The sequence below is a fragment of the Durio zibethinus genome, chromosome 27, assembly GCF_047325235.1.
Source record: "Durio zibethinus cultivar Kanyao isolate XHJ-2024 chromosome 27, ASM4732523v1, whole genome shotgun sequence".
NCBI classification, from domain to species: Eukaryota; Viridiplantae; Streptophyta; class Magnoliopsida; order Malvales; family Malvaceae; genus Durio; species Durio zibethinus.
Window position 1 is genome coordinate 2,226,161 of NC_143188.1, and position 14,557 is coordinate 2,240,717.

General features: G+C 34.8%; 4 pseudogenes across 3 annotated transcripts; 2 read left to right on the forward strand and 2 right to left on the reverse strand.

Moving 5' to 3' along the window:
• Positions 1 to 120: 120 nt before the first annotated feature.
• Positions 121 to 3,601, forward strand: LOC111279330 (uncharacterized; annotated as a pseudogene). Its single transcript, XR_016334770.1, has 6 exons — positions 121 to 1,363; positions 1,922 to 2,093; positions 2,333 to 2,417; positions 2,484 to 2,711; positions 2,875 to 3,043; positions 3,227 to 3,601. The product of XR_016334770.1 is annotated as an uncharacterized LOC111279330 (transcript).
• A 473-nt stretch (positions 3,602 to 4,074) lies between these two features.
• On the reverse strand, positions 4,075 to 8,446 carry LOC111279597 (nuclear transport factor 2-like; annotated as a pseudogene). Its single transcript, XR_016334769.1, has 9 exons — positions 8,214 to 8,446; positions 7,947 to 8,081; positions 7,129 to 7,435; positions 6,486 to 6,751; positions 6,154 to 6,343; positions 5,826 to 5,947; positions 5,685 to 5,750; positions 5,063 to 5,144; positions 4,075 to 4,503 (listed from the first exon to the last, which is right to left on the reverse strand). The product of XR_016334769.1 is annotated as a nuclear transport factor 2-like (transcript).
• Positions 8,447 to 11,603: 3,157 nt separating this feature from the next.
• LOC111280047 (mitochondrial import receptor subunit TOM9-2 pseudogene) lies at positions 11,604 to 12,118 on the forward strand (annotated as a pseudogene).
• A 277-nt stretch (positions 12,119 to 12,395) lies between these two features.
• Positions 12,396 to 14,557, reverse strand: LOC111279634 (putative pentatricopeptide repeat-containing protein At5g52630 pseudogene; annotated as a pseudogene). The gene has a single exon (XR_016334838.1). The product of XR_016334838.1 is annotated as a putative pentatricopeptide repeat-containing protein At5g52630 pseudogene (transcript).

Below are 14,557 nucleotides of genomic sequence, written 5' to 3' on the forward strand. Positions count from 1 at the left end.
CAATAACTTGATCATTGTTGATTATAATATATTTTAAAATATTAAAACATTTGATTATAATATTTAATGAAAAGTAAAATATTTACAGTGTCAAATGTATGATATCCCATGCCATTTTTCCTTTTGAATTTCTTGACTTGGTGTTTCCATGCTCTAGAGGTTGGCAGTCGGTGGTATACTTGCTTTTCTGGTTTCAGAATCACAATGCAACTCACAAAAATAAATTGATTGGGCAAACTTCATGTGATAAATTAAGTCTTTTACTCAAAAATGGAATGGAATCACATGTGTCTTGTTATACTTGAGTTTGTTATGTTTCCCCTTAGGGCTTGTTTCATGAAATCAAGGAATGAGATACTTGAGTAGGGGTGAAGAAACATTAGAAACGTAGAAAGATTGCAACCCCAGTTAAGATCATTGCAGACATGTGTATATGGGAGTCTCTTTTATTTTATTAATGTTGGAAGTCAAATTGAGTTTAGTTTATTCATTTTTTGCTGTTCAACAGCTCATAGGCCCAGAATTTTATGTTCTCAGGTAGGCAAAATAGATCAGTATTTAAGGATCCTGAAAAAATGCTTCTAAGAAGCTCATCAACCCCAGTTATTGGAAGCCTCCTGTTCGCCTTCTCTGATAGTCCAAACCAAGATCTTGATACTACTTACAGGTTACTTCATTGTAACCATGGTGGAAAAGACTACTATCATGGTCAGGAAAACTTCAACTTGACACTATTTTCACATAGTTCATCTCCAGTGTCTCATTCAACCTCAGGGTTCTCTGAATTCAATCAAGAATCTGGTGGTTTTCCCTTTAGAGACTTTTGAAGAGTTAAATCTGAAGGAAGCTTAAAAAGATTAGATTTTGGTTCTTATGATATAGCTCAGTTTCTTGATTCCAGAACACCAAATCTTTTGCAGGCATCATATAACAATGTTGTGTAGTGCACCATCTTTTTCGATATTTAATGAAGGGCTTGAAGATGGACAAGTAAGGGAGGAGGCATTAGAGAGAACAGTTACAATTGGAGAGAACATTGATGCTGTAGGAAATGCAGTTATCAGCTTCCCAAAGAAGTGTATGGAATTGATTCAGGAAGGAGAGGAGGAAGATGAAAGATCAAACAGAATTCAAAGTTCTTACAATGAAGAGGAAGTTGAACTCGAGCCACCTAGTCCTCCCATGTATCTCGCTACAGGTCTTGGAATTGATGGTGTTGGATTTGGTGCCATGGCTGTAGGTGTTGATTTAAGTTCAACGATTTCTTGATGAGGGTGGTGATCTTGAAGATTTGCATAGGAGGCTGGTTGATGAGTAACCCTGTCATCCTCTGTTCCTAAGGAATTATGCTAAATTCTTACAGGTGAGACTAATTAATTCTATATACTTTTCCTGTATATTGAATTTGACCTTACCATATTAGTCATTTATGATTTCAGATGCTTGAGCCTTCGCGGTAGATAAGGTAATCTGTTTGATGTATGTGAATTAAACAAGTCTCACAATCCATACATCGGCAATTGACTGGCTTTAGCACTTTTTTGGTGTATTTTATATCCATCTCACAGTAGAAACTAGAGAAGTTGATCATGAGTTGTAGTTTTTATTTTAGTCCAGTCATTGGGTAAATATTTAAGTTCATCTAGACAATGTCTAACTGTGTACCTTTCAAGTCACTGCTGCTTCTAGTTTAGTCTTAATTTAGTACATATTAGCAGAAGAGCCTAGGGGAAAAGTAGCCCATTATTTCTCATCATCCCTGGGATGATTAGTGCTGGAGCTTAAAAGGCAATTCTGGCTTTTCATATCACCATAGAGTTTGCTTCAGAATGCATTTCATAGCTCTTGCGACATAGATTTTTCTCGAGTAAAAGAAAACATGATCTTTCAGTTTTATGGAACATGATTAAATCTCTTCCAGCAGTCTAAGGGAGATCTTCAAGGAGCAGAGGAGTATTGTCATCGCGCGACACTAGCAGATCCTGAAGACGGTGAAATTCTCTTGCAGTATGCAAAAATGGTATGGAACCTTCACCAAGACAAAGAGCCCTTAGTTACTTTGAACGTGTAGTTCAAGATTCTAGTCAAGATAGGTCAGTACGTATCTATACTTGGCTGTGAACTTTAAAATAGGTTATCTAAGGTTTCTCTCGAACTAGTTACCATCCTTCTGTGAAATTCGTCATCCAACTGGCTTGATTTCATTGTCGAAAATAATGCCGGTAACACACTCAGACAGTTACATTACTTAATGCAAACCTTAGCTACAGGATTTTGTTGAAAAGCTCCGGAAGCTAAAGTTTAATTTATTTGCTTCTTTTCCTTTTTCCAGCAATGTCCTTGGAGCATATGTTAGTTTTCTCTGGGAAATAGAGGATGATGCAGAGGAACATGGAGAACAACAAGAATACCTGAAGGTGATACTTGAAGACTAAAATGTGACATACTGTTGGCAAGGCTGGAATGATTATTGCATTTCTCAGGTTAAAGAGGAGAAAACTCTGAGGGTATCCAAGAACTCACTACCTAAACAAGAAACTAAGCCGGCTAGTTTATCCTTGCACCCTCCAAATCCAGCAGGCTTTGGGGTTAATGCAAATAGCCAGGACGTCGATGTTGAGGATTATTTTAGGAGGATTGTTCAGGAACATGCTTGCAACCTTTTGTTTCTAAGCAATTAAGCCCGTTTCTAAGCAATTATGCCCACTCAGGCACTCACCTTTTTTTGCATATTACTTCGTTTGCTTAACATCTGCATGACTGCATAGGAGAACATAATGCAACAGAAATCTGCATTCATCAGCATAAGCGGACGATTCTCATTTGACTGCCATTTTCACATTTTTAAGTGAAACTGTCCTCTTGGATTGACAGCCTAAAGGAGATCTTTAAGGAACTGAGGAATACAACTCACAAGCCATACAAGCTAACCCTGGGGATGGTGAAACCATGTCACAATATGCCAAATTGGTGTGAGATCTTCACCATGACCATGATAAAGCCTCCCATTACTTTGTACGAGCTGTTGAAGGTACTCCTGGAGATAGGTACTTTTAATTCAGTTGCTTGAAAAACTCTATGGAACAAATTCTATTTTTTATCAACTCAACTCTTATTTCTAATGCAATATCTTGGAAATCTAAGAAGAAATAGTTTCTCAATAAAAAAAGATGGTATGTTTTTAATGCTCTACCTGGCAAATTCTTATCCCACTGTTTTGTACTTTACAAACATGTTCTTGCAGCATATGCTACCTTCCTCAGGGGAACAGAAGAAGATGAAGATGATAACACAAGGCAAGACCAAACTCAGGTTTCTCTTCAGCATGGAGCTTTGTCTAGAATAATCTCAGAGGTCATACATTCTAATGCTTCATTCAAAAGCTGAAAATATTAGGTACAAAATCATTCGTCCAAACTCCAATGTTTGTCAATGGTCAGACAATTTAAATAAAACAATTATATTTATGGTTTTATTCTTTAGCTAAATTTTGTTAGTTATTGGGTATTTTTATAAGGTGGAATAATCATCTGTAATGGCCTAATAGGTTATATTAGGCTAATCTTTAGTATTAATAAAAGAAATTCAGAATTAGCTTTCAACAAGGAATTACTCCATGTAAAAACTTTTTAACCTTATTTTGGTCTTTAGGATACCTAAAATTGAACCCAACTGATCCTCCACCTTCTAACCTAGTGGTTGAAAAGGCTTTACGAAGACATAGGTCCTAGTTTCGAGTCAAGATCTCCTCTCATTTTTCTTCCTGTAAGGATTGTGCCCTCCCCCAAACCAAAAAAAAAAATTGAACCTGATCTCTAAAATTTAGAGTTTGGCATTCTACTAACAAATCACATTACTGATGGCAATAAATTCTTAAACTCTATACTATCTTTAATGAAATTATTAATTCAGATAAACAAATTAGTAACTTATTAGTTTAAGCTGGACCAATTACTTAGGCCAAAAAAACCAAACTTTTGATCAAGCAGGAACATCTTAAAGGAAGAAATGGGACTTGTTTTCTTTAGACTGAATAGATCAAACTTTTGAGGCACCCCAAAGCAAAAAGCAATATGCCCAAAATTGCAAACATGTTGCCTATTAAATATTGAAAGAACAAATTGAGTATGACAAACATATTGCCAAAAAAAATGTAATTCCTATTCCAAACACATTGAAGTAAACTAGCTGATGATAACACCGATATATAGTCGTTGAATGTAACAAAAGGTAAATGTGCTGAATTTGTGGCGGATGGAACCAAAAGTTTGATCCCTTCATAGAAGATAAAGATATTGACTATGAACCTTGTCCAATTCTAGATATTTGTTGGCCAGATTACCCTCTATCTTGGTGAGGAGTTGGCCTGTAGAAACCATTTACTCTCGATCTATTGTAGTCTCGCTCGCTTACTTCATAGCCACCCCCCCCTGCCATAACTTCGAGCACCAAAACGGCCCCTTGGAGCTTCTGTTTGATAGCTGCCTCGGCCTCTATCCCTCCCTGTCCAGGACATTTTAACCGCTGGATAAGAAGAGAAAACAAAGATATCAATCAAAATATCTAATGGATTCGAAAGCTTCCAAGAGACCATTTCAGTTCTTGATGTTCCATTTGTCATAGAGAAACAAATAGTATCAATTGTTTCTAAGGTGATGCTGCAGTTATCATTTCATTTTCAGGATCTACAAGTTACTATTATGAAGAAATTTCAGCCTTTAATGCCTACAAAGTAAAAAGTCAAGGAAAGAAAAATGACAAAAGTATACCATACACAAATGGAGAGACACCGATATGTCCTACTTTAAACCAAGCTACAATACAATGTAATGATGCCATTGATAAATCAGCAAAAGCACATTGAGGGCCATTTTGCAATAGACAATGACAAGTGTATGTGGTCTTATATGCCTGTGTTGCATTCCACACCACACAGATTGCCCATCAATGAGACTCTTGGTGACCCGTTTGAGAGCTGTAAGGGGGACTATTTTGCTTCACAGTAAAAAGTATACTAATAGGAAAGAATTACATCCATAAAAAAAGGAAAAGAAATACATACTTCCTCCTCGAGATGGAAAATAGTTGTTTGGTCTCCGCTCTTCGATATATACTTGTCGTCCAGCAACCTGTGCAGTTCCTGCCTATATGCCCACATAGGATTTGACTAAATTAGTATACAATATCTATCAAGATGAAAGTCCTATATGAAAATAAGTTAAAAAGTATATTGATATCATATTGTTCAACACCAGACCAAATAGGAAGGTGAAAGTATTGACAAAGAGTTCTTGGCAGGTGGGAACAAAGAAGAAAAATGGATGGTAAGGCAGGATTGGTGATGCAACTAAAAGATGACTATCAATTTTCATTGTTGAAAATGTTAAAGGTTTGTCTTCATCTCGATAAGGAATTTATGTATGCAGAGAGGAAAAATCAGGAGTGACAAACAGAGACATAGAAAATTTTACTAAAATGTCAAACTTCCTCTCAAGGTGCACAGAATGCACAAATCAATTTGGATTTTCAAATCTTATAATTAAGCCGAAGACTCTTCCATTTTTTTTTCCCAAAAATTTATTGAAAACTATGCTTATTGTTGCAGAACACTCTTTCCATAGAGAATCCATAACTACTACAATAAGAGAAACGTTCTTTGATAGGTTCTTGATGTAAATTCGGACCTTGACTGCATTATGGACACTTGCCATATCTTCAAATTCAACAAATCCATAACAAACAGCAACATCCTGCATACAGATGAAATATTTTAGCATAAAAAGCAGAGACCACAACAGGACTACAAGAAAAGTTACGAAGTGAACCTTGCGACTACGAATCACAACTCCATCAGGACTGATCTCACCAAATTTTTTGAATTCCTCCTCAATTTCAGACTCAGACACAGAAGAGGGTAAGTTCTTTACATAAACAGATTTTATTTCACCTAAAACACACAAGCAGCAGATTAACTACACATATTTAGCTTGGAAACTATACACAACATGTGTCTTTCTAGAGTTCCAAACCAGATGAATGTTTTGAGATATTGCAACAACAGAATCGTATAAAATTTCAAGAGAATTAACATTTCTTATGTCATTATCCAGTATAGTAAAATAGCTAAACATAATAAGAACATTTGAAACTTACCTTCATTTCCTATGGCTGAAACTTCCTCAACGATATCGGCTCCAGACCTTTCAACTGCATTTGAGGAGACAAAAGGTTGCTGAGCACTGTGCTGGAAAGCTTGGTCCCAGTCAGAAGAAGGTGGCATGTTCTTGTTAACAGATATCTGAGGAGAAATTGCTGGTGCGGGTTGTCCTTTAGCAACCCGTAACTTCAATAATCATGCATAAAAAACAAAAGAAATTAAATCAGTGTCACTAACACAAGTCATTTTCTAATTCAATAAACCCAAAAATTCATGAACATATATACATATATATGACACAAAAATAACTGCCACATGTAGAGCATACAATAGAGGCATAGGTGTGCCTTTGGGGTTCCCCAACAGGTTCCTCAACAGAAGGAGGCACATGCTCTTGGACGGTATGCACTGTATACAGAAGTGAACTGTTGGACTCTTGGACACAACTGTTCTCCGCAATGCTTTCAGATTCTGGGGCTTGCTGTATTTGTTGCTCTTGCAAACTATACTCATCAACTGGACCATTTTCTTTGATGTCAACAGGAACCACAAACTCCCGACTCTGGATATCTCCACCCAGCAAATAGCTTGACACTGAGAAGAGAATCATTGTTATCCATCAAAATAATATACTTAAATCCATACTACTATTTTTAAGGAGAAATTTATTATCAAGAGAGAAAATAATGCATCGACATACTTCAGGATCACCATACACTCCGGACATTAAAAGAAATCTGAAATTAATAACCTCTGATTCCACAAAAGAACACGAGGAATTAGATCCAAAGCCATCATAGGAAATACTTTTTCTAAGATGGTAAATTCTTTTAAAGAAATGCAAGCTATACGGTAACCCTGATTCCTCAAAATTTATTTATAATTTATGGGATTTCAGAACAAAAACATTTTATCAGGTCAACTGACAGGGAGAATCATAAATTTCAGAATTCAAGTTTGATGGGAAATACCTGCTTCTGGCATTGTTGCTGCAGCATTGAGTTTAGAATCAAAACTGTGATGGGCTAATAGGACTGCTGGATGGGGGTGAATTTGCTCCTCATCAATAAAGTGAAAGATGTCATTTAGAACAAAATAACCTTTCTCTTGCGGTGCAAGGAAGAATGTTTGCACAAATTTCCTCCTGGAAATGAAATCCTTTACTTGCACAGAACCAGAAACCATCAATAGAACACCTCCATTCCATGATTCAAGGGAATATGCTGTCTTGATCTCAATCCCAGTGAAGTTAAGCGACATAATGAGAGCATGAATTTGCTTCCAAATGAAAATAGGAGGAAAAAAAGGGGAAAGGATAAGCCAATAGCTCCATTCACCGAATGCATAATCATACAATAAAAACCAGCGTGAAAACGGGGAAACAGAACATAAATGAAAATGGACGTTGTTATGGAACTATCAAAGTAAATTTAAGAAAGCATAACAAGAATGTGCATATATTTCCAAGACACCTTAGAGATTGATGACAATATAATTATGGGAAAAGAAAAGTATCCCTTATCACTGCTTGCATAGAAGTGTATAATTATGAATCAAAATGTTTAACTTTGTTCAAAATGCGACTATTGACATACCAAGAATTCTGGAAGGGGACACTAAAGACATTCAATGTACTAAAATGTTGTGAAAATTGTAGTGTTCTAATTAGATATATGATCCAACCCTATAAAATTCAACAAAAAAGCAGATAACTTTGCTTTGTTGAAGATTACAAGCAAACTTGATAAAGTAGAGAAACAATCGAGTAAAAATGAGAAAGCAAAACTACCAGCATTGCAGTGGCGGTTTCTCTGTTATTGCCATCGACACGAACCATGGTACTGGCATCACTATAAAACTGGTGCACTAAGCGTGGCTGCTGTTGAAGTACCTGATAGTACTGCCCCACAAAATATGTTCCCACCTGAAAAAACCCCACAAAGAATAACGAAAACCCAGACTTTATTTTCTCTTCATTTCCACCATAGACTTAAAAAAACAATAAAAATCACAACTTTTTACAGGAAACCAATAAAAGAAGTAGCTTTTTAAGTACCTGAGCAGCAGTAACTCGAATGGGATAAGGAGTTGCCATTTCTGAAACTCCCTAAAACCCCAAAGACTCAAAAACCCTTTTTTAAATAGATCCTAGCACTGCCTCCACTCCCTCAAGATCTGCACCACCCCAAATAGAGCTCCCACATTTTAATACCCTCCAATAAACCAAACAAATAGAACTCACAAAAACATAAAAAAAAAATGAAGAAATCTGAGATGGGTATTTAGAGAAAGACAAGAAAGTGTTACCTACAGAAAGATAGATTTAAGGGAAGATTTTCTCCACTGTTTTTTTTTTTTTTTTTTGGGTGCTTCGTTATATTTTGGCTCCGTTGTCAGTTGTGTGTTTTGGTTTTCTATTTTTTTATTATTTTTCTAAAATTTTGTTTTCATAAAACATTTCCGAATTTTGGCAGCCGTCACTGTGAACGGTGAAATAAATATGGGCACTTTAAAAACGAAAAAAAGAAAATAAAAGAAGGAACCTTTAGGGGTTTTCGCTTCTTGCTAACTTGCTCCCATTGTTATCTGTTCCACTTCCACACCTTTTGCAATTTCGTTTTGATATAAAAAAGGTGGAAGTATCCTGGAAAAGGGTTTCAAATTTCTTTATGGGCTTTTGGAATGGTTTATGAAGAATCAGAATCTTCTTGGAAATTTTTAAAACCCAATTAAAAGTTGCAATTTTTTTTGTAGGATTACTTAGGTTGACAATGATAAATATAATATAAAATGACATTTAAAAAAAAAATTTTGATGTGAAATTTAATGTAATGACTTTATTAATAAAATGATTTTGTATTTGTATAGGTTATAAAAAAATCTTATATAATGATATGATAATTTATGTATCCGTATAAAAAATTTATCATATCATAAACATATTGATACATCAAATATGAACATATTTTTTTTGGATTTTATGAAATCCATATACTTCTTAAACATGAATGTTAAGGAATAAAAAATTATATAAAGATTAAAAAAGTAGATGAAAATATTTTTTTGTTATAAATAAGTGTAGCAAGAAAACTTAAAACTACAACTTGATATAATTTTTTTTTTAAATTTTTCATACAACCGATTTCAGAGTTATGAGATATAAAATTTAAGTTATTGTTATTGTTATCAAATTCAAATATAATTTTTATTAAAATTTTAAATTATATTATTTTTATAATTTTTTTATATCGTATTATTGTATCATATATAAAATTTATAAATATTATAATCCTCATCGTCCAAAGGGTTTAAACTGTTTTAAATTTTAATAAAAAATAATATGAGAAAATAAATATTTTTTTTGTTTTTTATTAAATAATATTCCATTTGACTAAAAATATTTATTATATATTAATTTTTACGAAATTTAAGAAAAAATTTTTTTATTTTAATGTATTTAATATTAAAATTTAAATTTTTATAAAATTAAAGTTTAATGTGAAAAAATTTTAAAATATAAAAAAATGAGAGTTTTAATAATAAAAAAAAGTATATGGATAAAAAAATGTGACAGGGGAGTAATAGCCAAGGGTTGATAAATTATGATTGATTTGGTCCCTAACTATACTAAAATTTAAAAACATAATGATTGTCTCAAGGAAAAATGTTTGCAATTGTTACTGATTGCTCCAACAAACTTATAATGTAAAATGCACATTGGCTTTGGTCACATTACTTTTGATAGAACATCAACAGGGCTTTTATGGTATCCATGCAAGCTTAAGACATTCAACACCCTTTACTGCTTGCAGTTGTGTGTATTTTGATATCTCTTGTTTTTGTTAAAATAGGGAACTTAATCATTTCCGGGTATAGATTTGATTGTTAATATAATATTATCTCATATTTAATAAATATTTAAATTTTTTGTAATTTTATATTTAAATTAAAAAATTTTATTTATTGTCAATTAATTTCAAATTGAATGCTTAATATGATATTAGAGTCAAAATTTTTTTTCATTGCTCTTTTCAAATCTGTTAAGTAGTAAATTTCTTTTATCTCCACTTATATGTGATGGGATTTGTTTAGGGTCGATAATTTAATCCATCCCCGACGGGTTTCGATCCGATCCGATTATACGGGATCGATTTTTTTTTCGAAATTCGAGTTTCAAGTCGAATCGGGTAAGATTATGAAAACAATTGAGGTCGGATCGGGTTTGGATTTTAGGCAAACCCGACCTGACCTGATATTATATAAAAAATTATTTTTTAATTAAATTTTTAATTTTTTTTTTATATATATATTTATATAATGATATTTTTAAATATTTATATTTTAAAAATAATATTTTATATTTTAAAAAATAATATTTTATTAATTTTGGGTCGGGGTCGGGTCGTGTACGATTTATATAGTATCAGGTTGAGGTTGGGGTCGGGTTCGAGTATGAAAAAATTAAAAAAAATTTCAGATATGATCGGGTTCGAGTTTGATAACACATAAAATCGAGTCGAGTTCAGGGCAAGTAAAATTCGACCCGAACCCGACCCGATGCCAACTCTAGGTTTGTTAGTAAAATGTTATTCTATATATAATAAATATTTAATTTTTTATAATTTTATATTCAAGTTAGGTCCATTTACTTACTACTAATTGATTTTAAATTAGATATTTAATATGTTATTAGAGTATCAATTGATTTTAAGTTAAATACTTAATATGCTATAAGAGTCAAAAAAAAATTTTGTTGTCATTTTCAAATTTATTACTTGATAAATTTCTTCTATCTCTTTTTACACGTGATAAAAATCTATTAAAATGATGTTACCTTATATTTAATAAATATTTAATTTTTTATAATTTTATATTTATGTGGAATCTCTGTATTTATTATCAATTAATTTAAGATTGATGCTTGACACTTACATCCCACAATTTAGAAGAGTTGAACTAAAAATAGAGATGCTTTTAACACTTGCCATCCGACAATTTAGAAGAGTTGAGCTAAAAATGGAGACAAGCTGTTGGGTAATGCCTTTTTCTTGTAAAACTGTTCTTTCTTGGACTAAGACAGTGAAATATTAATCAATCAAATGAAACATAAAGTTAAAAACAAAACTTTGTTTTTATAATGGGACTCATTTGGTTGAGGCATGCAATCCATGTTAACTTACATGTGCTTAACGTAGAACATTTGTTGAACTTGCCTTTCTCCGACGAAAAATTAACACAATATAAAATTTTAATAAAAATTAAAATATATATTTTATATTTAACATATAATGTAATAATTTTTTTTTTTATTTTATTACTGGATCTAATTTTTAAATAAATAAATAAAAAGTATAATTATCTTTTAAATGTTAATTTTGTACCATTCAGTTTCGATGTGGTTTTAAACCGTGCAATGCTTGAGGTATATTTATAGGTCAATATAAAACGAACTATTCGGTAAAATCCTTCTCCTCGTCTTCTGTCCTTTCGTTTCGTTATCTACAAAAAGAGATGTCGTCGTTTGGGCAAGGCAAAAAGCGAGGCTCCGGCGCCAATAACGACGACGTGGGCATCATGGCAAGACTCTCCCGCGCCGTATCAAATTCTCCAATAACCGATGCCACCAAGAGAGCCGCCAATGACGCCGCTTACGTCTCTAAGAAGTTGTTGAAGAGCACGGGAAAAGCGGCGTGGTTTGCGGGAACAACGTTCCTGATCCTTGTGGTACCACTTATCATCGAGATGGATCGTGAACAGCAATTCAATGAGTTGGAGTTGCAGCAGCGAAGCCTCCTTGGCTCACCCCCTCCCCTCTCCCCTCCCAAGTAAAAAGAGAAATATCGCTTCGATGCTTTAATTTATGGGCTATTTTAGAATTTTCAGTGTTCTTTCTATTGTTGATGCTTCATTGGATTGTTTTTTGGATTAAATTGAATTAAATTAAATTTGAAGATGATGAAATTTCTTATGTGTTGATGGGTATTGCTGGAATTTACGAAATAATTGAAATTGAAGCAATGCATCAGAATTGTGGAGAATTGATGAAATTTAGGAGTTGAGTTCAGGTACTCCCTAGAGAGGAGGAAAAGTTTAAACAGTTCATTTTCTCATCAATCCTTATTATTGGATGTTCTAAAGTGGATAAGTGCAGTTGTTAATACAACTCCTACGACACGATAAGAAAAAAAAATGATATAAAAATGATACGATTTAAAATTTTAACAAAAGTTATATATAACTTTGGCAAAAACAAAAAAAATATATATGATTTTTGTTTAACATGTTAACATAAATTTGATTCGGTACTAGGTACAGAGTAAGCTTAAACAAGTTCCAAATTGTTGGTTGAGAAAAAATGGGATGACTTTTATAAGTTACCAAGTATCTCCACAACTACAACTACCATTCAGAAACTTATGGTATCTGTTAACATCCCTTACAATGATCTCCCTTTCTATCAATCTGCTTATGTACTTAAAAGCCTCATGACAGTCCTTGCAGATCCGCAGATTCTTTACGATCCTCAAAGGCTTACCTGGTGGTGCTGCTCCACTCACTATCCCATAAGCTAAAGCCAATTTCTCACTATGATACCAAAGGGCTTCTCTTTTCTCCCTTTCTCCTACTTCATGCAACATCTCGTCCCAGACAGGCTTGTACCCTAGTTTTTCAATCTCTTTCATCAACTCGGCCAACTTTGCATAAATTTCTTCAGTTCTCTCATGCTTCCTATCCCCTGCCCGGAACACATGAACATTCCCCTTGATTTCGATCCAACTCTTCCCGGCCTCTTTTATCACTGTCCGATATTTCATCAACTTCCTCATTTCTGCAACCTCAATCCATCTTCCCGCAACTGATAAGACATTTGCAGCTATTGCATAAGCTGAATCGTCATTAGGATCCAACTCCAATAATCTCCTTGCCATCCTCAAAGCCATATCTGCTGCACCATGGTGAGCACAACTTGACAACAGTGATCTCCACACTGCAGCATCAGGCTTAACGGGCATTGTCATTGCGATCCTCTCTGCATCCTCCAACCGCCCTGCTCTCCCCAACGCACCTATCAAACACGTATAATGCTCAAGCCAAGGTTCTATGCCAGACTCCACTTTCATCCTCTTCAACCACATCTCTGCCCCAGCAACCAAACCAGCATTGTAAAAGCCCGAAAGCACAGCTAAATAGCTATACTCATCTGGCACAAACCCTCCATTCTCCATCAATCGAAACAACTCAACCACCGAATTCTTATCGCCTTGTTGTGCATAACCTGCCATCAAAGCATTCCAACCTACAATATTCATCACCTCAATATTCTCATCAAAAACCTTTCTTGCATCAGAAACAATCCCTGCTTTTCCATACCCATCAACCAAAGCACTGCCCACAATCACATTCTTATCAAACCCAGTAACCACCGCGTGCCCATGAATCATCCTGCATTGCTCCAAGGCTGCCAAATCAGCCACTGCTCGTAACGCCCCGGAAACACTATGCATGGTAGAACCCACATTGCAGGATTTCATCACAGCAAACAAAGATAAAGATTCAAGTGGTTTAGAATTCTGCACCAACCCAACAATCACCGCGGCATAACAAACTTCATCTCGTTCAGGCATTTCATCGAACACTTTCCTCGCAAACACTGGAAGCCGATATTTGCAGTAAAAATTAATCAATGCAGAGCCAGAAAAAGGTTGGGCATTGAGAGAAAGCTTAAAGGAAAGAGCGTGTAATGAAAGGCCGAAGAACAGACAACGAGGGAGGGAAACGCAGGTTTTGAAAAGCGAGGCTAAGGTCCGTTGGTTGGGCAGGATAGGGTGGCGAAGCATGGAAAGGAAAAAATTGAGGGAGAGTGGGGAATTGGAGTAAGCAGAGATAAGGGAAGTCCATGAGACGATCTTGGGTGATGGGATTTGATTGAAGAGACGAAGAGAGAAATCAAGAAGGTTGTTTTTAGAGTAGAGAGTGATTAGATTGTTGTAAATGGAACGATCAATGCGTGGGGATTTCAGAGCTTGTGCATGGAGGATTCGTGGGTCGGAGTTGGATTCTGGTTTGAATGTTGCCGCCGCGCTCGTCGGGTCTCGTAGTAAGTTCATGGCAATGGTGGCATTGTCTTTTTTTTTGCGGTTTGACTGGACTTTGTTTTAAAGAGTTTGGTTCTATTTTGTCAGTTCTCGCTGTAATAGATTCGAACGGGAACATCGTACTCGTGTAACATCAAATCAGCAGTATTATTACTTCGATGTTTAAGGGCCCATTTGATTCCGCCTTTTAGGACCAGTGCGGCGCAATTAAAAATATTTCACACCGACGAACTGTGTTTGGATCATTGGACGGGCGATTGAAAATTTTCAACTGCACCACGGCCCTTAATCGCCGCTGCAACCG